The sequence below is a fragment of the Ischnura elegans genome, chromosome 12 (genome assembly GCF_921293095.1).
Source record: "Ischnura elegans chromosome 12, ioIscEleg1.1, whole genome shotgun sequence".
NCBI lineage: Eukaryota > Metazoa > Arthropoda > Insecta > Odonata > Coenagrionidae > Ischnura > Ischnura elegans.
The window spans coordinates 58,555,742-58,581,618 of record NC_060257.1 but is presented as its reverse complement, the minus strand read 5'-3'; the positions used below and the strand labels follow the sequence as shown (position 1 = coordinate 58,581,618).

Below are 25,877 nucleotides of genomic sequence, written 5' to 3'. Positions count from 1 at the left end.
TAAAAATATGCTATTTAGATTGAGATATTATGAGAAAGTAAAAAAAGTTAATAATTTTATTAGAGGTGCTAGTTGCCTCCGTCGGGGGGGAGGAAAGGGACGGGCGAACAGACCTGCCAGCTACCTGTGTCGGTCCCATACAGTTTCTTTGTTGGTCCTTTCCTCCCCTCCTTTGCTCACGGCTCAGGTACTTCCCGGGCCCGCGAGCCAACTTACGGTATACACACTATAACAGCGACTTCACCACGCCATTACATAGGGAAGTGGAACCAGGATGGAGGAAGGGGTAAAGGAAGGTTAAGCGTTGACGAAAGTGAAAAGGTACAAATTCCGAGGCATAGTTTGACTTGTGTAACAAGCCACTGGAATTAAAATTGAGGAAGAGATTGGTGAAATGCTATGTGTGGAGTGTGTTTTTGTATGGATGTGAGACTTGGACGATGGGGAAGAGAGACAGGGACAGGATTGGGGCGTTTGAGATGTGGGTTTGGGGGAAGATGGAGGAAATACGGTGGACGGATCGAGTTAGAAATGAGCAAGTGTTAAATAGGATAGATGAGAAAAGAACATTGATGGACAAAATAAATCAAAGGAAGGGTAACTGGCTGGGACATTTGATGAGAGGGAATGGAATTTTGAAAGTAGCTTTGGAGGGAACGGCGGAAGGAATCAGAAGAAGGGGAAGGACAAGGCTGAAGTTTATCGACAACGTAAAAATTGGAAGATATGGAGACTTCAAGGAGATGGCCGGAGACAGGGGGGAATGAAGACAGCATTGGCGCGGGGGACCTGCCGATGGGCAGAACACCACAAGATGATGATGAGTTTGACATAGCTGGCAATTCTGAGACGTCATACAACAACACATTTATGCATATTTTGGAAATAAAAATTATACATGACTGGACTCGACGACTAACGACATTAAACCTGGAAATATGATCTAGGAGAGCGTAGAAGTACTTGTTGGCTATAAGATTCTTTTCTAACTCTCTGATGTCGTCACTGGTTACGCAGCCATTGCAACAGACAAAAGCCTCTCAAAGCGGGTTGGATACAAAAAATGTATATGTGCAATACATACGTAACTAGGAAAGAAAAGGTCACTCGGCAAGCGAACGCGGGTGTGAATCGCGTCCGAGAAACGGAGAGAAAAAAGAAACAAAGGAATAACTGGAAATAAAAGCGAAGCCATACTCAACTAAGAGAGGCTTGTTGCAATTCTTTATCAATATATCACTAGATAGAGTTCAAGTTCCCTCTGATAGTGGTAATCTGATAATGGTGACCGCATGATCAGGAGAAAAGTGGATTATTAAATGATATGTGTAAAACTTTTACCTTTTCGGAAAATGTTAAGACTGAACCTTATCATTTGAAGATAAAATGAGTTATGAATGAAAAATGTTGACGCTTTTCGATAGCTACACAAATGAAACGTGTCATTAAAACTGTTTGGAAGCTACAAAGGAGAACCCGGAGAAGAAGGGGATATCAAGTTCAAAACATTAAAAAACAAGCACAAAAAGGTTTAAGGAAATCACCTCACATTTTTAATAGACGAAGCACAGCAGAAACAAGTGACTTTGTACGCAGTCACGCGCACGGGTGCAAAGTTAAATACTTAAACCAAAGGATAAAGTTCGCAATGAAAAAATGTTTGACTTAGTCGGGATTCGAACTAGGATCTCCCGATTACCGGTCTGGTGTGTAAGCCAGTTACACCACCAAGCCATTTACCGCGAGAGAACTTCGGGATGGGTTTTACGCAACAAGATGTTGACGTCACAAGTCCACATTGTGGCCCATGTGGCGAGGATCCCGAAGTTCGCTCTGAGAAATTAGCTTGGTGGTGTAACTGGCTAACACACCTTACCGGCAATCGGGAGATGCGGGTTCGAGTCCGGGCTAAGTCAAATATCTTTTTCATGGCGAACCTCATCCTTTAGTGTTTTTAATAGATCTTTTGAAATGTATTGAAAAAAATATTCAGTAATACAGTGGAAAATTGGGCGGAGTCTGGCAAAAGAGGTAGGGAATGGCTGTAAGAGCATGGACAGGATTTGGGATTTCCCAACTTTCGATTCTCCAAAGACCGTTGAGCTTTTGAGATTTTTTCAAATAATTTGTGCGCGACTGTTTATTCTCAGTCTTCTGTGCACCTGTACCAGACGATGACGTTCCACGTCGAAACCTTATAGGTCGTATATTAAATATTTATGTGGAATAGGGTAGTTTCCTTCATCAAAGAAAACGAAAGGCATTGATTGCGATTCGTTACCCACCATTATTATATTCATAATATACAAATTATTTGGTTTTTGAAATACCGGTTTAGACGAATGGCAAGGGTCAAATTTTATCCTCATTTGAAAAAGGCCAGATTGGCGCCCATGCGATGCCACTCCACGTGACGTCACAGGGACCTAGATTCTATACGAGTAGATATGAGTTTTACATCGTCTGAGATTACCAATGCATGCATGAGGCACAGATCTCAGGGAAACATGTCTTAATAATCACCTATTAAAACTGGCTAAGGTCGGAAAGTTTTCTTCGCTTGATAGGGTATAAATAATCCTTATTTAAGCCAAGCGCTACCTGCTAGCAGAGTACTCTGCTACTGGTTAGCAGCCTGCATCGTGGCGACGCTCATAGCCTCGCTCCAAGGTGGCCTCACACGGCGGCATCTAGAACCAGAATGACGACACACGGGCTTTTCCCAGCATTTACACTTAGCCGTCGCATTTTCGCGGGCTTGAAAATTTTCACTTTTCATACAAACGCGAAAAATAGATATCGTCATTTAAAAATCTAAAAGCGTGAAATACGTACTTCCGGAGTAATAATCTTTCGATTTAGGCAATTTAAAAAAAACAGGAAGCCACCCTATTACAAAGTTTTCTTTACTTTTCATTATACAGTACAATGCTGCCATACAACAGTTTTTGCACTCAAAATGAGCAATCGTAACACTCAAGTTTGGCGCATCTCCCCATTTTAAAATGCATGGTAGTCGGCCATATGTAGAGGCCTGGTCCAACTGCTCCCGTACGCGGCGAATAGCAATTCATTGGTTTGAGTTCAGTGCCCAGTACCTAAGAGGAAATAACAGGGAGGACTGCATAGAGGAGGTCCCATCCGTCCCCGTAGAAGCTTGATTTCTGTTGCATAAGAGAGTACACTTTAATCGTTTGTTTTTCAATAAATAAATAAAGAATAAATAAATATTTTTTCAAACTACTTAAATTTCCGTTATTTCCTGAAAATACCTCGCATTAATGGGGTAAATTAAACACAGCAAATGAAATAGTAATAAAAACTTTTAAAAAATCCTAAAGTCCTTCAATTCCTATACTTCATGACGACTAAAGTCCATGAAAGTGGAAATTTACAATTGAAACAACATGAAAATAAACACTATCATCGTAGTCAGCCACTCAGATCCATCGTATTCATCACGTGGTCAAGGTTTTCGTAAATATACGCTAGATAAAGCTATTGTTTTTATTTACTCTGAGCCTTTGCCATTGAAAAATCGATCAAAGTCACACTGGTTTTAATTACAGAGACAGCTAATTGTTGCCCCTAGCTAAATTATTCCCACAATTCTCTCGGTCACGTGAGTGTCCATACCACTCCCACCTTTGAAAGACGCTTTACCGGATGAAAGAATCTTACCGCCGCGGTACGAAAAAACACAAAGGCGGCCGAGGAAGAGCGATACAGATAAAGAGAGAGGGGAGTAAAAGAGGGTTAGCGCGAAAGGTCCGCTGAAACGAGAGCACGCGGAAATGGGACACCTCAAGGGACAAGTTCCCATAAAAGAGCTAGCTGCGCGGATTCGCGGTTTTATTCCGCAGAATTCAAAGGAATAGAACTAACTCGAAACCAATGGGGCTACAAAGAGTAGGCCCCACTTCATCCCAAGAAATATTGATTTGCGTATAATTTAATTTAATTTTATAATAATTTAAGTTCACCCAACCAACATGAAAACACACTTATAGGGTAAACTATTTTCACAATTAATCATGATAAGAATCAGTGGAGTATATAGGAATATGCCTAGGAGGGAGATAGGGGTTTTGGGGGGACACCCCCAGCAGTTCGGGGAACATTTTTTAAAAATGACATGCCTGGAAATATATCATACATCATTTTGGCTCATAAAATTTGGGTTTCACTAGTAATTCCGCTGGCAATCATCACAACGGGAAAAAAATTAGTATACTTACTATAAAATTCTCTGAGGCTTTTGGGGGGGGGATCTATTCACCTTATCCAAACCATTGCTACGCCACTGATTACAATCGTAATGCATAAGAACTTAGTACACGAATACTGCAATTAATTACCAAAACAGGTAACACCCGCTGAATACCACATGCAAAATTCTCTAAAAATTAATAATGCCATTTTATTCTGTTGCCACTTGGGATGGCTTTTTCAATCTGTTTCCAAAAATGTCCGCAGCGCGTGGTGCCGTACAAGGCGATCTACTTTTTTTCAACATTTAGCAGTATAACAATACTATAAAACCTAATTCTGTCCACTGACTGACTGATTCAAACCAATTTTTGGGGTGACTGAAACGAGATACGACAAAAAGTCATGGAATCGACCCCCCTCTAAAATCGTCTTGCAGAAAAATTGTGGTAACAATAAGTTTTCCATCCATTATAGTGATTCCAATTGCCTTATGGCGCCTATTTTTTGGGCCTTATTAGGTGTAAAAAATCCAGTTTTCAAAAATGTACTTTTCGAATAAAGACCACGTGATACGTCGAGTAACCAATTTTCAGACCGATCGGAGCCTTTTTAATTGCGGCCTAATCGTTAAATTTAAATATTTCGTGAATTATTATCTCAACGACGGAGGGAGATACTGTGTTGCGTCGTGAGGTTCAACAACAATAGCAAGAGCTGACAGATTGAGCATAACAGGCGGGGAGGAGTATGAATCGAAAGCGAACATGCGCAAATATAATTCCTCTGAGGTAAAAATATAGGTTTGCGACAGCACACAGATGATTCACGATTCCAAAATCCACGCCGGAATGGGAAGAATGCAAGCGCCTAAAAAACCTTTTTTTTCGCACAGATGCACTCAATTGTGCGAACAAGAACGAAATGCGGACGTAACAATCGGACGCGCCGTCACACCCTGGTGGGCAGACCTCGAACGAACGCGGCGGCCCGCCGTGTTGCCTTATCGCCCGCGGGTTGCCGCCGCGAGCACAGAGGGCGGGCCCGGCTGTGGCGCATTTGGATGTGTGGGTGACCCAAGAGGAATGCCATTCGACGTCAACGGGGCTTCTGCTTCCCCCCCCCCCCCCAAACACAACTACAACCACGCCTCTGCCATCCTCCATCCTACGAGTATTTGGACAATACCAATGACTTGGGCACTCTTTAAAACCCGTGGATCGACACCATTTTTGGTATCCTATTCTTTTCGCCACCCTTATCACCTTGACTGTGACCTTACTGGGTCAACGGTTGAATTTTCGTAAATAAAAGTGTTACTTTCGGTTTCCTCGTGTCCGAAAACCTAAAAATTGACATCTTGGTCAATGAAATTGACTTTTTTCTATCTTGAATTTTTTAACATTGAAACCCCATAAGGCAGATTTAAAATTTTGGTTTGGACCCACAGTGAGCTCAAAATGTCAACATTGTAAAATTTTGCTTACACTCAACAAAACTTAGGACCTTTCCCCATTAATATTCCAATTTTAATAAATGTTGCTCGAGGAAAAGTTACTAAAATTAGAGGTCAAAAATGACACACGACTAGTGGGACAGTCCGTATAGTGGTAAATCCCGAATCACACGATCATTTTTCCCACGAATATTACAAAAGAGGATCCTCTAGTCGGCCTCTAAGTGTTGTCAACCACCATTCATTAAAATGGGTTTACAAAAGTCGCCACTCGTGTCGCTGACGGACAAATTGATCCGATTTTCACGGGGAAATAAGGTATAATCACGGCTATCGACCGAAATTTGTACACAGGATGATGAGCTATATAAAATTCATTAATTTCAAAAGCTATCCCTTGCAATGACAAACATTTTACCGCAAAATATTGGGAAAAAAAGTGGGTCGCACTTCACTCATCACCGCGTCGCGGACATTTTTGAAAGCCGTTTAAAGTGCGACCGAAGTGGCAGCAGAAATCAGCCTTCTATGGGATGGAATTGGGCCTCCACTATTCAGGCCCCTTGATTTTTTCCATCCATTTGGAGTTCCAAGTTCCAGCGATCGCTCAAATAATGCCGAAAAAAATGACCGTTTCTCGTGATAATTTTCCGCGATAGCTCCAGGGATGAAATTTACATCTCCTAATCCATCACATTGCATTGTCACATTGCCTCTATTCGAGTTTGGTTGGGTGGTACTCGATGCGATTTTAATTTAAAAATATCGAGCGGAGAAGTGCGAAGATATTAGGACCATAAGCCTTACTACACATGCGTCAAAGATACTGACAAGGATCATCTATAGAAGAATAGAACGAAAAGCAGAAGAGTACTTGGATGAGGACCAATTTGGATTCAGAAAAAACAAAGGCACAAGGGAAGCAATATTGGCCCTAAGACTGCTCATAGAGAAGAGAATGGAAAAGAACAAGCCAACATTCGTTGCGTTTGTGGACTTAAAGAAAGCATTTGACAACGGGGGATGGAGCACAATGCTTGGAATCCTAAAGGAAATTGGGGTTCTTTATAATGAAAGAAGAATCATCCACAGTTTATACAATAAATATGCAAAAACTTTGTGGCCATGGGATACGATTGAGTCTCTGTTATGTACTGATATCGGGTGGAAAATCAAATACATTGCTAAATATCTAGTTGATCTCGTTTGCAAGTTTACATAATTTCTGTACCTAACTCTGTTTACTAAAAAAATCACTTGTACCCGTTGGCTTTTTATTCCCTCATATTTTATCACTGTCACGAATCCGTAATTTGTTATTGTCATCAATCCATATAACTCATTGATGCCTTGAAATGAAATCACTTTCATCATAAAACTATTCACAGAAAACCGATATGCATCAGAGTTCAGAAAATAAATTCTTTGACAACGCAAACGAAATGTTAGCATGGTGACAGAGAGCGATGTTGAAAAGGAAAAAAAAACACAAAACAAAAGAAGCTCGTGGATCGAAAAGCGACGGAGGATGTATCATCGTGAGAATGCATTATTTTCGAAGACCGCAAGAATATTATCCTCATCTTCCACTCCAATTCAAGATTATTCCTACCTTCCTCTTGATCCCGGTTCCTTTCAACCACTCAAACGATAACGGAGGATTTCTTACACGCGAAATCCCACGTATCTTGGATTAAACAAAAGTCTCCGGGAACGAAGAGAACTCGAGAAAATTTTACATCGAAAGATACGTGAGACAAGAGTGGAATTAAAAATATTCTCCTCACGCACCGGTGCTTCAGACCGAGATCAGTGGCACCAATAGCACTAATAGGCGTTCCTTCTACCATTACGGTCATATAAAATATTTCAGAAGGGCTTACGGAATGAATTACATATTTATGGCAGCATGTCAGTGCATAACTTTTGTTGACCCATATCTTTTGTTAAGATTTCAATTCTTCAGCTCGAAAAATCTTACACCTCTAAACCATAAATAATACTACCTTCGTACTCAATCTTCACACGCCTAAACATTCTGCTCCGACGAAGAATCTCAACAACAATTAACTCCTCAATATGTTCTCCAACAACTTTATTCAGTCTTTCATTCTCGTTTACCTCCAAAAGAAGAATAGCAAAGAAAGAATGGAGTGCTGCAAAGCTTTTACGACGATTACTTCCAGGACTACATTCCACATAGATTAAAAGTTTGGAAATAATATAGTATTTTTCATGTTTACGGCTGCGCTACTCCCTGTAAAACCCCTGCCGCACACCATTCAACAAAGCTTTAGAGGGGACGCAGATGCAAACAATGTATTTCCTTCCTTTGTACAACATTTCGACCAACTTCCTATGCGTGTTCCGAAAGAATTACGTATCAATTTGAATATAGTATGCACAGATATGGTTGGCGTAAATGTATTTTTCAAATGCAATTCACAAAAGCGGATATTTTTCTCTAGGGTTTTAATGAGAGGATTCTTTGCTTTTCGAACTATTTAATAAAATATCAACTCAAGAGGAGCGTAAGGTTAGCTGTACCTATTAATGTTCCTCCAGCTATTTACCAAACTATTTCGATTACCAAATCCTTTACGTAAGCCTTTCAAAGTTGTAATATAAAATCCATAGGGAAAATAATATTAAGGATGCATTTTGAGTTGAAATTCGAAAAAAAAGTAAAATGATACCAGGAGTAGCGTGGCAAGAATTCCAAAACTTTTATCAAGTAAACACTGGATTTTAGAAAAAAAAATTGGATAAAAAATATGTGAACTTGAATCCTCTTCATCTATCCAATTTCTCGGGCATAAATCGGAACATTATAATGCACGTTTATCAGCAAAAACACGCATTCAAAGTCCCGCATAAATTTCTGCACAAACATGATGCCAGAAGTAGCGTGGCTAGAATTTCAAAACTTGTAACCCAAGATTGAGCCGTAAACACTAGCTTTTAGAAAAAAAATTATTAAAGGAATATGTGAACCTTAGTTTGATTTTTCCATTCAATTTCCCGGGCATAAAATCGGCAAATAATAATGCACGTTTATCAGCAAAACCACGCATAAAAATTCTTACATAAATTTATACACAAACATTAACCGTTCCCATAACGTTAGGTACCGTCAACATCGAAAAAATGGGTTCGATTGCGTTTACAGATATCTATAGAGCACGCAATCGATCGATTCAGACTATTAGTACGGTACCAGGCGCGAGTCAGGCAATAGGGTTCATACGAGTACGTTGGTGAAACCTAATGACTTTCACTTAAAGCCTTATCGATTCCGGTTGGTATCAATTCGTCTTCTTAGCATAAAAAGAGAAAAGATCTACTTACAGAAATTTTAATATAGAAGTAAGGAAACAATTGATCAAAATATACATTTGGAGTATGTGCTTCTCTACGGAAGTGAGGCACGGACAATGACAGCAGCGGAGAAATCAAGGGTAGAGGCCTTCCCAATGTGGTGCTACAGAAGAATGATGAGGATTAAATGGATCGACCGAGTTATTGATGAGGAAGTGCTAAGAAGAGTGAGTAGGAGAGAAGAGAAGCCTCACGAAAACCTCGATTAGAAGACGGAACAATCATAAAGTCAATATCTTGAGACATGATGGCCTAATGAAGACAACCGTGAAGGGACAAGTAGATGGCAATAACGGACAAGAAAGACCTCGAACGAAATATATGGAACACGTAGAAATGAAAATATAAGCTGATAGAAGAACTGAGTGGAGAGCTACGTCACACCAATCTCACCATTTTTGACCTGTGAAGATGATGATGACTAGAAAAATGACGATAACTTAGTTTCAATAACTGTTTGAAAGAAACTAATGACCCAGCCTTCCACCAAAACAGTAATTATGTACACATTGAGAAAATTAATGGTCAGAAAAGATTTGTAGACGATATCCTCCACCTTAGGCGTGGTCTTCCCATCAGCTTTCTTTCTTCCCTCAGGATCACCCAGTAAAAGCTTCGTCAGCCAACTACTGTCATCCTTTATCAAGATACAATCAGCTCTCCTCATTCTTCTGAATTTTTACTAGCCTATTATTCCTGTCCTTATGAGAGGAATAAGTATTACATAAGTGTTTTTCCCCCTCCATGACCATCCTTCATTTTTCTGAAAATATATATTTTTTGTTGCACCTTATTCTCAAATTAAATAAGTTTTTTAAAAAATATAATGAATTATAAAGTTCGATTATCGCTACAGATAAACAGTTTTTATGAGGCAAGTTGAAAATATAATATAGTTATATAAAAAAGATAATATAAAATAATTTAACCACGGGAAACATGTTTTCCATATTGAATGAATGAATGAATTAATTACTCCAACTTAAATGTACACTTTTTTTTAACAACACAAAATAAAGAGGAGCTTTAGGTAGCTTCAATGGTAAAAAACCAGCGTTGAAGGGTATATAAAAAGTAATTCTAGGGTATATAAAAAAGTAATGATATTGCCAGCGAATTCGTGGAAGAATTCTTATTAATGTGTGGAGGCGGAAATAAATATGTATGATTTTTAATAATCTCTCAAAATGTTTGAGAAAATTCACGTTAATAATAATGTAAAAAAAGAGTTGATGGAGCAGTCATGCATTTTAACTGTAAATTGTCCTCCTTTGTTACGTCAACGCGTCATGGCAAGCATATTTACAGTATGCTCGGGGTAAAAGGGGCATGGTAACGCCTTATAGGTGTACCGGTCCCAAATGACTGGAATGTGTTGCAGTAATAACGCTTTGATAAAGAAACTCGAACTTCACGCTCGTAGAAAATAATTTAACTTTGAGGTCATTCTTTCTTTTTCTCTGGAACGCTGTGAAACTGAGTCCTCCCGTCTCTGACCCAGCGGAAGAAGCTGAATAAGTCGTGAGAATAAAGAACGTTTTTCGTGCAAGGGTTACGATTCCACGACAATCGACCGGCACGATTTGAAGGCAGGAGAAAAAAAATGACTCTTCACCCCACGAACGCATTGTCCGGGAAACAAAAAAAAATGTATCATCATCTACCTCTTGATCCGAACCGCCACGGCAACAAAGCCGGGGAGATAACAATGGGATCGCTTAAGGAGGAAGGAAGAGAGATATATTCACTCGTATACCAACCTACACCAAGGAACTGAAAAATGGAGTTTAACGGTCGTGCAACTTCGCAAGGAGGCCGCAGTTTCCGCACCTGGTTTCTCATAGTTTTGAATAAATGTGTCTCTTCTTTTTAACTCGGGAGTCTTTCGAAGGGGCGAGCGGTATACAGGGTGTTTCAGGAGGAATCTGCAATACTTCAGGTTGTAGGCTATAAAATTTTAAGCATTATTTCGTCCATAAACACGGGGTCTTTATATATATAACATAAAAATATCCCAGGTTGGGCAGAAACACAGGACACAAAAAGATTAAAAAAACACTCACAGAACTTAATTTTTTCGGTGGTATACATCCACCTTTCCAGAGTAGGAAGATCACAAGTATCTTGAAGTTTAAGTGAAAATGATGCAAAACTTTCACGCCGACTTTTCGGCTTATTTATATACCATCTTCAGGGCTTTAAATGATTAACGAGTGTAAATATTGATACATAAACAATATTAAATATTACAAACTATTTTTTACAATAATAGAATATAATATTTAATAGTAATATTAATTAATATTAATATTTAATTGAATATTTTTCTAGAGAACTTAAAAGTTGAATAAAGAAATGAGTGCTAGGATCACGAACATTACTATTATTGTTCAGTCCCCTCCGCTAGGATGTTTTAGACACATTCCTCCGGAGAATGACCCAGTGCTTCGAGTATGAATCACCTCGATTCGTCGAAGAAAATGCTGTTGTCTACTTAAGTCATGCGTCCCTTTTCCACCGCTTATGTTGCATTTTTCACCCCTACTTTGAGGTCATGGCATGCGCGGTATGACCTGATGCTGCAGTTTTCTCACAACGTTTTCAAAAATACCGTCACTCCCGTACAGCGACCCCTTCACGTATATTTTCCGTGGCTTTACTGTGAAACCCGCCGTAAGCAGCCGCCAAGCTGGTAACACATAAGTGGCCGCTGTTGGTAGAAGGCCGTTTCGGTTGGTCTCACTATTTGCGTGAGCTTTGGACCCCTAATCTCAATCGACCATACATATCCGTCCCTACATAACAAGAGGCCCCTACATGCGTTTTTCAGTCGACCCTACATAAGTGGTGGTGGATAATTCCGTCGTCAAGTCCTCAGAAATGACGTAGATGATGACACAGCGCCAGTTTTCCACTCTGGTTGCGTAATGAGACCTAAATATGACACTAAGAAAATACGCCCGATAATTTTCTGGCGTATTGTTAGGGCTACGGCTCAAGGTAAATAAACAATCGGTGTCGTCCGCCAGGTCGTGTCGGTACCTTAATTATCGCTACAAATACTCTCATATCGAGCTAAAAGTATAACCTTATTTTCTTTAAATTACTTCAAAAGCGGCCTGTACAAGATGTAATAAGTACGGAGCAAATATGATTATTGACGTGGGAACATACGTTGCATTATCAAGGTTCGTCATTCCCTTACACCTTCCGTAGTTAAGTTTATTATGTGGCAAATAATGGCATGAAAATACGTTTTCTATGGTTATGCGTAAACGAAGTACTGGTTTCCAAAAAGTATACCAAGTGCCAAACGTGAAAAATATTATTATATATTCGTAGACACAAGGTGCTTGTATACGCTATATTGTTCTTATTTTTTCAGTCAATTTTATAATTTATTTAACTTGGTGGCTATAAATTGGTAGTATTATTACATTTCCGCTGTGTTACTGTACATTTTAAAATGACTTGTGTGAGCTCGTCTCCATTAATTTCCAATGTAACGTAGATTCTTTAATCGAAGTGATCAGCAGACGATATTTGGCCGCCATGTTTTTGTAGGGTGTAGGGTTGGTTCGGGTACCCTACATCAAGTAGGGCCTGTTTAGTTCCAAAAACGGCCATATGTAGGTCTTGATGTGGCGTATGTAGGGCGTGCTCGGTTTATGTAGGGGCTGATGTCGTATCCAGGGTCGGTTGGCCCTGCAGGGTCGACTAAGAATACGGGCCTAAGAAAATACGCCCGATAATTTTCGGGCGTATTGTTAGGGCGACGGCTCAAGGTAAATAAACAATCGGTGTCGTCCGCCAGGTCGTGTCGGTACATTAATTATCGCCATAAATACTCTCATATCGAGCCAAAGGTAGAATCATATTGTCTTTAAATTACTCCAAAAGCGGTATGTACAAGATAGTGATAAGTACGGGGCAAGTATGATCATTGACGTGAGAACTTACGTTGCTTCATCAAGGTTCGTCATTAGCTTTTACCTTCCGTAGTTAAGTTTATTACGTGGCAAATAGCGGCATGAAAATATGCTTTATACTGTTGTACGTAAACGATATTGGTTTTTCAAAAACGTACCAAGAGCCAAAGGTGCAAAATATTAATGTATTTATATACGCAGAAACAAGGTGACGTATACCACTATATTGTACTTATTATACTTCCGCCAATTTTATTATTTATTTCACTTGATGGGTATAATGTGGCAGGTTTATTACCTTTCTGCTGTGTTACTGTACAACTTAAAATGGTTCGTGTGAGCTCGTCTCCCTTAATATCCATTGTAACGTAGATCCTTTAATCGAAGTGATCAGCAGACGAAATTTGGCCGCCAATTTTTTGTAGGATGTGGGACTGGTTCGGATACCCTACATTAAGTAGGTCCCGTTTAGTTCCAAAAACGGCCATATGCAGGGATGTGGCGTATGTAGGGCGAGATCGGTTTACGTAGGGGTTGATGACGTATCTAGGGTCGGTTGGCCCTACAGGGTCGACTAATAATACGGGCCTGGTATCGAAAATAATAATCAATGCAACGGCATCTCGTGAGTAAGCTATCTTTGAGGTGAACACGACGATCGACCTCGTGATTCAGTGGAATTATGACGTCTGCAGATAATTTCGAGTACCCGAATACCATAATTTGTTTGTTTGGGTTCACCAATTCTTAGGGCCGTATTCTTAGTCGACCCTGTAGGGCCAACCGACCCTGGATACGTCATCAGCCCCTACATAAACCGATCTCACCCTACGTGCGCCACATCAAGCCCTACATATGGCCGTTTTTGGAACTAAACGGGCCCTACTTGATGTAGGGTACCCGAACCAACCCTACACCCTACAAAAACATGGCGGCCAAATATCGTCTGCTGATCACCTCGATTAAATAATTTACGTTGTAATGCATATTAAGGGAGACGAGCTCGCACAAACCATTTTAAAATGTACAGTAACACAGCGGAAAGGTAATAATACTACCACTTTATAGCCACCAAGTTAAATAAATTATAAAATTAACTGAAATTGTGGCGGCCGCACGTCCTGCCTCGCCGCCACACCGCTTGCCCGGAGGCAACATAAATCGCGCTCCATCATCGAATCTTCTCGATATGACGGCTAGCCCAGCGGTAGAGCGGTCGCCTCCTAAGCGGACGGCCCGGATTCGATTCCCCGTGCCGGAAATTGTAATTATTTTATTTTTTCTTGCCTTCTAGAATTCCTTTCTAGAAATTTCTTTCATGTTCAAGAACAGTAACATAGAACATTCTGGGAGTGCACCAATAGAATAAATACTGCGGCCTTTCGGCTGTTGAATTTTGAATTTGAATTGGCCGGCAAGTCAGTCTGAAATATGGAACGGATTAATAAACATCATCCAAACCATTACAGTGCCTTATTATTGCTAGCAGACAATTCCTACGCCTGCTACAAACTAATAAGAAGAATATAGCGGTATACAAGCATCTGGTTTCTACGAATTTATAATATTTTTCACGTTTGGCACTTGGTATACTTTTGGGAAGCCAATACTTCGTTTACGTACAACCATAGAAAACGTATTTTCATGCCACTATTTGCCACATAATAAACTTAACTACGGAAGGTAAAAGCGAACGACGAACCTTGATGATGCAACGTAAGTTCCCACGTCAATGATCATATTTGCTCCGTACTTATCACTATCTTGTACAGACCGCTTTTGAAGTAATTTGAAGACAATAAGGTTCTACTTTTGGCTCGATATGAGTGTATTTGTAGCGATAATTAAGGTACCGACACGACCTGACGGACGACACCGAATGTTTATTTACCTTGAGCTGTTGCCCTAACATGGCGCCCGAAAATTATAGAACGTCTTTTCTTACTTTCATAGTTAGTTCCCATTACGCCACCAGTATGGAAAATTGGCGCTGCGCCATCATCTACGTCATCTCAGAGAAGTTGACGACGGAATCACCCCCCACCACTTATGTAGGGTCGACTGAGAAACGCATGTAGGGGCCTTTTGTTATGTAGGGACGGATATGTAGGGTCGACTAAGAATACGACCCTTAGGGTGTCTTCACAGGTCTGCGTTGCGTCGATGCCGCGGCTCGCGAGACAATCAGAGCCCGTCTTTGAGAATAGATTACGTCATGTCACAAGCTCCCTGCGTCGGCGCACAAAAATCTGAACCTGTCAGATTTTCTCTCGTGAAGGCGGCAGTACGCCAGCGATTTCGAATTGGTGTTTGTTTATGGGGACCTTAGGTATGCAAATATGCAGGAATGGCTCAAATGGGATTGACGATTGACGGATACTATTAATTTCGTTATTCACCATTATTTTGAAGTTTTGAGCATAGATATTTCGCATCTTTCCCGAATATAAGACAAATGTTAACCCTATATTAGATTACAGTCACTGAGGAGCATAGGTTAGCATGATATACACCCGTCAATATTATAACAAGGTAAATACAGCGTGAGAGCTCCTTGCTGGTGACTACGGTCGTTTGAATGCCAATTTATATTTTATAATTGTGCCCTCGTTATCTGCTCAGTTGAAGCTATTTAGATAACATGGCTGGAACAATCTCTTTGAACAACAGACAAATTTGTCAATTGATACGTTTAATAAAAGTAACAGAATCAGGCAAGATATGATATCTGAATGACATCCTATACATATTGAAAGAACATAGAGATGGCACTTTTCCATAGGTTTAATATTTAAAGTACGCCGCGTTTCGACCATCAGGTCATTATCAAGAGCAATTCAGATTATTTGACGTCGTACTTTCAATAATAAACCTGTAGAAAAGTGCAATCTCTCTGTTATCTCAAAACTTACGGATACGCTTAATGTTCATTTATTATTAGAAGAAGAAAATGAGATATTTTTTAATATTGTTGTATGATTCCTTTTCTACCCTAATGTTTATTGTCATCGCACACCCTTTTAAATTGGTACAAGGTTCCAAAGGAGATCAAACACTGAGAACAATAAATGAATGTTTCATTAATTAAGCCCAGCTACTTTTTCACAGTACTATTACCAACACAGGATATAATAGATAACTTGCAGGCGGGAAGGGAAGAGCCTGGCGTCGCACGTGAAAACTCAACACCCGAGGATGCAATGTGATCGCGACGACGAGTATATATAAAGCCCCCCCTCCTACCACGGGGCGTGGGTGGCAAAGAGGGAGGGCTATTGGGGGAGGAGGTCGTGCGACATAGGAGAAGGGTGGGTATGAATGGAGAGAAGCAAGGACGGAGAGGAGGAGGAATCCTCAAGAATTCCCTCACAGCACCCAACTCACACGAACCTTCGTCCTCCACAGACACACAAACCGACCTTCATGGGAAACGAATCCGTACCGCAAAGAACAACACCCACGCAGGCACACCTCTTGGGGGAGGAAAGCATAGACAAAGCAGAACGGATCACGTAATGAAGGTGAGATCATCTACATCTACGTACTACCCCGCAAGCCGCCTAAAAGGCGTGTGGCAGGGGGGTGTCAGGACACCAGCCATTTACACATAAAAAGAAAGTGCTCTAATGAAATTACGACTAGTATGTATTTAAGTCCTTTATGGTTCGGGGGAAAAACGAATTCCCATATCAATCCGCTCGGCAAAACATCTCTGTTAATTTATCGCTTCTATCGGAACTGGAAATATATTAGAGTTCTAATATTTTGCTCTCCGTGTCGCTCCTAAAGATATCCATTCTCAATTGTTCAGGCAATCTAAGCCAAGCGCGTAGCCTCCGCTCCTCCAGCGGCTCCCAGCCTAATTCGCTTAACATCTGGGTAACGCTGTCTGTACCCCGTAGCAGTTTTTGACGAACCACGCAGCCTTCCTTTATATTATATTCAGTTCGTGGATTACGTCTTTCCGTACCGGATCCCATACGCTCGCTGCATATTCAACGTGCGGTCGGACGAGTGCAAACGATAGCAACCTTCTTTTACTTTCTCATCCGAAAATCTTCCCACAATACGCAATCGACAATGGTTAAAGGGCCCAGCAGCTAACTTAAAGGTTTAAGTAAAAATTATCGATCCCACATAAGCCCTCAAAAAGTAAGAGAATAAATGAAATCGGCAGCACACTAACATATACAAAATTTAGTGTTATAAAAATATTTGAGAATTCGCTAAACGTCTCCTAGGTGCAAATAACGGCAATCGCTGTTTAGAAAATAATTATTCCTTTAGCAAACAGATAATATTACGCAAAATTAAGAAAATTGTAAAGGAAAAATAAATGAATAAACTTTTTTAGGTTCACTAATATATTTGAACAAGGACGACCAGGGTTTTTTTTCAAATCTATTCGTGAACCTAAATAAGTTTATTCTTTCATTTTCATTAATGGAAAGGTTTCACATATTTAAGCCTGAAATCGTCAATTATACAGTTGTAAAGGTTGTCATAACCCCATTTTACAAGACATTTTGGCGTGACCTACAGGCATAAATCATATTGGCACGTTCTCATTTCCTTCCGCATCAACTTCTCAATCCAAGCATCACCGCGATCCCTTACCCCACAAATTTATGCATATAAACCCAGAAACCTCATTTCGACTGATTTCGGCATGTCTAACTGGGCCCGCAGATCAATATTTTCATTCCGCCTCGAGTTTTGAAGGAGTTTTTTTTTGTTTCAGGCAGGTGTGACAACGTAGAACTTACTAAGCATAACGAAAAAGTAACAATAATAACTAGTTATTTAACATGCGTTTGATGAACAACTATTCTGCGACATAATTTTCGAATAAAATCTTCATCAGGGTCCAAGATATTGATTAAACATTAAATATAACTTAATTAAAGGCGAAAATCCACAGAAAAAGAATGATTTGCCTTGACCGGGATTCGAACCCGGATCCCTCGATTTCCGGCCGATTTAAACTTTAGCCAGTTAAGCTACCGAGGCGTCATTCTTCCCTGTAGAAATTTGAGGACTACATAGGAAAAGGTACAATTTGTGCATTGCGGGTGACACCGTAAAGTTATCCCGGTATGTGTACTTAAATTCGTCTGGAGCGAACACCTCTTTGTGTTCAAAGTTCGGACTTTGCTCTCCGGCTGCGACGCCGTGCGCACGATTTGGATTTAGTCGCAAAATATGCTCAGTAGTCCATACCACCTTTCCCCGTATAGTCCACAAATTACCACAAGGGAGTATGACGCCTCGGTAGTTTAACTGCACTCGGCCGGGTATCGAGGGATCCGGGTTCGAATCCCGGTTAAGATTTTTTCTCTGTGGATTTTTCGCATGATTTATGCATTGCGGGTGACTCCGTTAAGTTATCACCGTGGCTAGTCCCGGTATACTTGAATTAATTCAAGGTTTTCGTATACGAGTACACTGTTTAAAATCACACCGATAATAGAAGTGAAATCTGTACATGTAAGCAATCAAACTTAGGCCACGTGGCTTGATGATAATTCAAGTTAAATATTTTTTTAACACTACTTTCCAATTGCGTACTCAGCGAAGAATACAGAGTTGATGATGACAAGAGATAGAGAAGAGGTGTTAAGGAAACGTATCACTCCCTCAATCGGCCTAATTTTCCAAATTTTCCGTTACGTAATACTAGTTTAAAACTTGGGTATACATTCGTGTTGGATAAACAAGAAAACACTAGGTTAACTTCTTCTGGATGATTTATTAAACGACAACAGTTTCGTGGAATATTTGACATCATCATATGGTAGGGTGGGGTACCATCAAGTAGAGACTGGATGATGTTGACTGTTGGACGAAACTAAGGATGAATTATAACTTATACTGTGGAATTTAGCAAAGATTTTTCCAGCTGGTTCAACATGAATTATAGATTCTACAATATTATACCTAATATCATCTTATTTTTAGGTCATAGACATGAAATTTTCGAGGAGTACAGAGTAAACATTACGCCAAATTTGCCTGAGTCTTAATTTTAAAACCAAATACTTTTTTGCGAAAGATCCACAGAGAAAAAATCATTCGCCTTGACCGGGATTCGAACCCGGATCCCCCGATTTCCGGTCGAGTGCTTTAACCAGTTAAGCTATCGAGGCGTCATTCTTCCCTGTGGATATTTTCGGACACTACCGGACAAGAATGACGCCTCGATAGCTTAACTGGTTAAAGCACTCGACCGGAAATCGGGGGATCCGGGTTCGAATCCCGGTCAAGGCGAATGATTTTTTCTCTGTGGATCTTTCGCACGATTGTGCATTGCGGGTGACTCCCGTAAAAGTTATCACCGCGGCTAGTCCCGGTATACTTTAAACCAAATACTTTTGTCAGAGGACCAATTTTCTAATAGTATGTGATGCAAAAAAATGTTGACAAGGATACTATTTTTTCATTATACTTACGTAGGCGGATCTAGGGGGGGGGGGGGGGGCACGAGCCCAAGACGCTTAAAAAATAGACGAGATTTTAAATACAAATATTAATGAGATTGTTTGCTATTAATGAATTTTGTGTTTTAATATAAAAGTTAAAAATATTTAAATATTAATAACCTTCATTGTTTAAATTAAGTGCATATTTCGTTGAGTATTATTGCATGTAATGTTTTAGCTCAAATATGAGATGACCGTTTGCGGGTCAGACCCTGGTGACCCGCCAGAAAAAAAAATCCTGGATCCGCCCTTGTATACTTAAAATATGGTTTGCATGACCGTATGGTGTGAATGTGGGGATCATCTTGCATCTACATCTACATCTACAAATTACCCTGCGAGCCACCTCTAGGGTGTTTGGCAGGGGGTGATCAATCACCAGCATGCAGCATGCATTTGGACTCCCACATGCACACCACACCGTCCAAGAAACGTCCCGTATAATATCAAACTATACTACTATATGCTGTTAGAAATAGAATATAGAATAGAAATTCAGAAACATGCAGTAAGTTTTACATAGGTTAGTAGGCTACACTACAAGTCATGCAATCTATTTACGCGTTCTATTGCTGCCGTTATAATCTCTTATTGATCGTGGAAAAAATGACATTCGGAATCTGTCAGTTCTGCAATCTATCTCTCTTATTTTATTTATATGATCTGATCTTCCGTAGTACGTTGGCGTTCGCAAGATATGGTTAACTTCGTCAGAAAAGACACTGCTCTTTAATTTATCTAAAAGGTTTAGTCTATTTTTCAATCTACGGTCCGACAGAGATTCCCATCCGAGTTTATCTAAGAGGTCAGTTACACTAACAAGACTATCGTAACGACCTTTCACATACCTGGCAGCTCTTCTTTGCACGCGTTCTAACTCTGTTATTAAGCCTTTTTCATGAGGGTCCCAAACACTGGCAGCGTATTCCAAATGTGGTCTAACGAGGGAAAAGTAGCTAATTTCTCTCACTTTGTCGTCGCACTTTCCTAATATTCTTTTAACAAAACCCATTTTACGATTAGCTTGACCGGTTATTTCTCGAATATGTTTATTCCACGATAGATCATTATTGAGTCTAACCCCTAGATATTTCACAGATTCAACTGCCTTTAACTGAGTGCCCCGAATGACATAGTTACGCTGTAGGGAGTTATTCTTCTTCCAGAAATTCATTACGACGCATTTTTCCAAATTTAATTCTAACTGCCAAGCATCGCACCAAGCTTGGATAGCAGCAAGGTCATTCGTTAGTTCATCTATATCTTTGCTGGAACGGATTTCTCTGTAAACTACAGCGTCGTCTGCAAATAATCGTAGCTTACTCTGCACTACTTCGCCAATGTCGTTTATATAAAGAAGGAATAGGAGTGGGCCAATGACACTACCCTGAGGAACGCCAGAAGTGACTCTAACCTCATTGGAGACTGCACCGTCTAATACTACTCTTTGGACGCGGTCGCTCAAAAATTCTCTAATCCAGGAAATGACATCTTCGTCTAGACCATAAGATTTCAGTTTTATTATTAACTTTCCGTGGGGTACTTTATCAAATGCCCTTTTGAAATCAAGAAAAATCGCGTCTACTAGAATGTTGTCTTCCCCGGAGACTAAAATATCGTGGGCGAAAAGCGCTAACTGAGTTTCGCACGATCTGCTTTTCCTGAATCCATGTTGATTTCCCATTAATAAGTTTTGCGCGTCTAGGTGTTTCATTACCGAGCTGACTACGATGTGTTCAAGGACTTTGCAAGAGATGGACGTTAAAGATATCGGCCTGTAATTAGATGGCTGTTCCTTGTCTCCACTTTTAAATATAGGCGTTACATTAGCGATTTTCCAGTCATTAGGTACTTCGTGTTGCTTGATGGATTTACTGAATATTAACTGCAAGTAGGGGGCAAGTTCTGAGGCTAGTTCTTTATATACGCGAGAAGGGATTTCGTCTGGACCAGGTGATTTATTTGGACTAAGCGATTTCAATATATTTTCTATTCCGAGCGTACTAATGTCAATAGCTGGCATCTTATGTAGACAGGGATTGTCATCGGTCTCGGGTGAGTTTTCGGAAGGCTCCGTGAACACGCTCTTAAAGTAGGAATTTAATAAATTGGCTTTATCGTAACTGCTTGTCAACACATCTCCATTGTCGTTTCTCAGCGAACATACGGTAGATCGTTTACCTTGAACTTCCCTAACATATGACCAAAATGCTTTTGGGTTATCCTGTAACTGCTCTACTAGTGTTTTTCTTTTAAAATTCGTGAACGCATTCCTGAACGCTTCCTTCGTGGCGGCTTTAGTCATTCTATATTTTTTAATTATTAGCTCGCGTTCATTAGCGGATAAATCCGTGCTGACTTTTTTCATTTTAGCATGACACGCTCTCTGTCGCCTCAATGATTTTCTCACTTCCGCGTCGTACCATCTCGGTTCGCTGCCTTCTTTTACTATTTTACTAGGGATGTAGCTATTTATTCCCGAAGTTACGAGCGAAAGAAAAGCTTTCCAAGTATTCTCTACATTTAACTTTAATACTGATTCTTGAAACTCGGGGAAAGCATTTTTCATATGACTCTTAAACCCATCAAAATTAGCTCTTTTAAAAATGAAAACTTTACGCTCTTTTTTAAAGTTTACAGCGGTATTTAGAGAAAACTTTGCAGTTACTACCGTATGGTCACTTATTCCTTCGACAGTGCCAACGTTTATTACCTGATGTGGTATATTTGTCGCTAATAAATCAAGAATATTTTCTCCTCTGTTTGGTGCGGATGCTATTTGAAACAATGAATTAGATGTGAAAGTGTGTAATAAAGCCTCGCAGATCACTTTATCCCTCCCACCAGGAATGAAGCTATAAGTCTCCCAATCTATAGAAGGTACGTTGAAATCTCCACCCACAATCAAGTTTCTTTCCGGATACTTGGATGCTACGCTGTTTATTTGATTTTGAAAATCCAACATTGACGTTATATCTGAGTTAGGTGGTCTGTAATACGAACATAATAAAATAGTTTTGAATTTTGGACATTTAATTAAACACCACACAGATTCAACGCTGGTCTCAGTTACGGTTATCGCTTGGCTGACGATTGAATTCTTTACAGCTATAAAAACTCCGCCCCCAACTCGATTAATTCTATCTTTCCGATAAACAGTGAACGATTTTGGGAAGATCTCATTGTCTGAATCATCATCTGTTAGCCAACTTTCTGTTCCAAAAATGACGTTACACTTCGTACTATGAATTAAATGGTGGAATTCGGGAATCTTATTTCTTAAACTACGGCAATTAACCACAGCCACGATTAAAACTTCGGAAGTAGTAATATTGCGATTCGGGAATAATTCTGATTTGCTTTTGTCGAATTGACTATTCACAGGCTCTATACCGCTGATAAATGGAAATGCATGTCTTATTGTCACACTATCAAAATGACTTGAGCCTTGACTGCCTTTGAACGTGTTGCTCGACTGACGCTTCTCGTGCTTAAATGTAATACCTGAAACGCTGATTTTTCTCTCTACTTCTCTATTCTCATTTCTGGAAGAATCTTTGTCTGTGAAAAGTTTTGAACTTACCCCTTTATTTTTCAACCCACTAATATATCTACACTCTGCCCTACTCTCTACTCTAAAAAAGACCTACAGTGCTCAAATATGCTACTCGCTACACGACTAGCCGACTCGGCCGTGTAATGGACTCCCGAACGGTTCAGAGGGATCCGACACGATCGGATTGCCGGCCTAAGGTCCACGAAGGAGGCTCCGATGTCCGTGCAGAAACGACGCAGCCTCTGGTTTATGCCTTCCACTCGGCTCCAAACCAGAGAACCACGATCGATCCTCGGGACAAGACTACAAATCGAAAGCTCAATGCCGACTCCAATGGTCCCACCCACCCGCTTCACTTCGGAATTCAGATCCCGGAGGGAATCTAGAATTTCCTCAGATCCACGGAAGGTGGCATCATTGACGCCGACATGAGCCACGACCCGCAGCCTGGAGCACTTCGTGCCCCGTACCGCCGCACCAACCGCCTGCGTCACCTGAGGAACACCGCCACCAGGGATGCACCATGACGTTACACGGTCGCTTACACCCTCGCGGTCTGCCCTCTCCCGTAACGGGACCATCACACGACGGACATTGCTACTCCCTAACACTATGATCCCCCCCTTCCCACTCTGACGCCCCTTCCTAGGTGCCGGTTTCGGGGTAGGAGTAGGCACGTCAGGCACCTCGGAGTTTCCATCCGACAGCAACTGGTACCTGTTCGAGACGGGGACGGGATTTGCCTCAGCATCCCCCAAACCCCGTCTTAGAGTGACACTACCACCGTCCCTCCGAGACACGACCCTCCAAAACTCAGATTTACGGGGTGACGTGACCCCGTCATCGAGAGATGGACCTCGAGGAAGGCTCTCGATCGACCAGCCGCTATTTGCAATCGGGCGAACCCGTGCAGCCCCTGTGGCACGGCGACCTTTCGAAGAACCACCCCTCGGACCATTCCCCTCAGCGGTATCAGCCACCCTTTCAAACTGGGCCCGAAGTTCCCGCACCATCGTCTCCAACGCGGTAATGCGGTCTCCGAGAGCCTCGCATTCACCGGCGTTTTCAACTCCGGCAACGGGTGACCTATTCGAAGGCATCCTATCACTATCGCAACTTTGGATTTCAGAAAAGCTTACCTGACGGGAGATACGCTTAATAGATATTTGAGAGAGTAAAACAAACCGATAAACTTACTAGCTTGTCTCTTTTTAATAGATATTTACGCTTAATAGATATTTGAGAGAGAGTAAAACAAACCGATAAACTTACTAACTTGTCTCTTTTTAAACGTAAATTTAGTTACCTAGATATGGATTAAGACGATTAATGGGTTTAAAACTAGAAAACTATATAGTTCCAAAGAAGACTAATTAACGAAACTAAGATATAACTTAACGTGGGACAAATAGATTAACGATAATAATCAACAAGAGAGCAAAGACGAAACTAACTAGCTAAAATATAAATTCCCCGCAATATGATCCCCACGAAAGAGCAAAGCTATAAAAAGGGTGATAGACTAACAAAAATGTATAAATAAGGGTAAATAAGTAATAAAAGTACTAACAACAATATATAAATACGCGTAAATAGACTTTAAATAAATAAGTATAAATAGACTTTGGATAAATAAGTAAAAAAGAGTATATGAGTCCTTGAGATAAAAGTGTGATCAGTTGCAATGCGTTTGGTGAAAGTATATCCTAACACATGAAAAACGCTAACAAGGCAAAAATATCAAAACCGCACTCGAAAATGCAATGGAAAATAACTGAAGAAGAAAAAGGTCAACCTCCTACCCTCTAAATAGTCACTCGAGTTAACCGAAAGTGGAAGAAACGGATTAGCAAAAGGGATTGATAGCAAGGGGGGAGGTGTGCCTAGCTCTTCAAGGACGCAGGTGTTGTTTTGAGAGGGCTAGGAGTGAAGGGGTGAGTCAACGACTAACAACAAGAGGGACGGAAGAAACTACCTGTGTTTCAAGGGGAGATATGTGCTAAAATGACCACTACTGGAGAACGGAACGAGAGTTTTCAAGATCACAATGAGAGTGCTGCGCTACGAAAATTACAATAAAAATCCTAACAGTCAAAATAGACCTCAAAACAACGGTAAAACAAATAATATACGAAGAGCTTTATAACAGAAAAAAATATATTAAAACAATATGTATATATATCGTTAGCCTATAATAAGAATTAAGAGTTAGGATTACACACCTGATGTAAAAGAAAGAGGGCAACTATCACAAAATTACTTAAATAATATTAAGACACTATTCCGATTGAAAAATTAAATCTAAAGCAGCCAAATATATATTCTACTTAACGACCGTAACACCAGATTAGTAAAGGCGCAGCGACACAAATAAAGATAACGTGCAAATAACTATGCAATAAATAATACTAAAGGGAAGAGAAAAATTTGAGATATACGTAAGTTTTCTACTTATCACTACTAGCAGATACTCGATAATCACACGTCGCAGGAACCGGGATCAAACAAAATCAGGATATTCACTCACTCGCACACACCACACACAAAACCCACACCAACTAACAATTACTAACTAACTAAGACTAATTTAAATATCCTACGCTAATAAACAAATAAGCTACGACAATATATGTCACTGCACTATATTGCACAAGCAGCAAGACCCAAGCAAGCAGCAGCAAGCGCAGGTAGCAAGAGCAGGTAGTCAGGTGGCCCTGGGGAGCGCGCAAGGGATGCGTCCGTTCCGGTCAGGAGCTGGAGGCAGAATCTTGCATGCTGGTGATTAACCACCCCCCGCAAAAAAACCCTTGAGAAAGCTCGCCTATTCCTATTTTCAGAATCGACACGTAGAGCCGTTTTCGCAGATAACG

General features: G+C 40.5%; 1 protein-coding gene and 2 non-coding genes across 7 annotated transcripts in view; 1 reads left to right on the top strand and 2 right to left on the bottom strand.

Annotated features, from left to right (window-relative positions):
- The window catches only part of LOC124169827 (protein crumbs), a 278,415-nt gene that overhangs the window by 195,324 nt on the left and 57,214 nt on the right, over nucleotides 1-25,877 (bottom strand). The window lies entirely within an intron of this gene.
- Nucleotides 19,046-19,118, bottom strand: Trnas-gga. Its single transcript has one exon. It is a non-coding gene; the product is annotated as a tRNA-Ser (tRNA).
- Nucleotides 19,167-19,239, top strand: Trnas-gga. The gene has a single exon. It is a non-coding gene; the product is annotated as a tRNA-Ser (tRNA).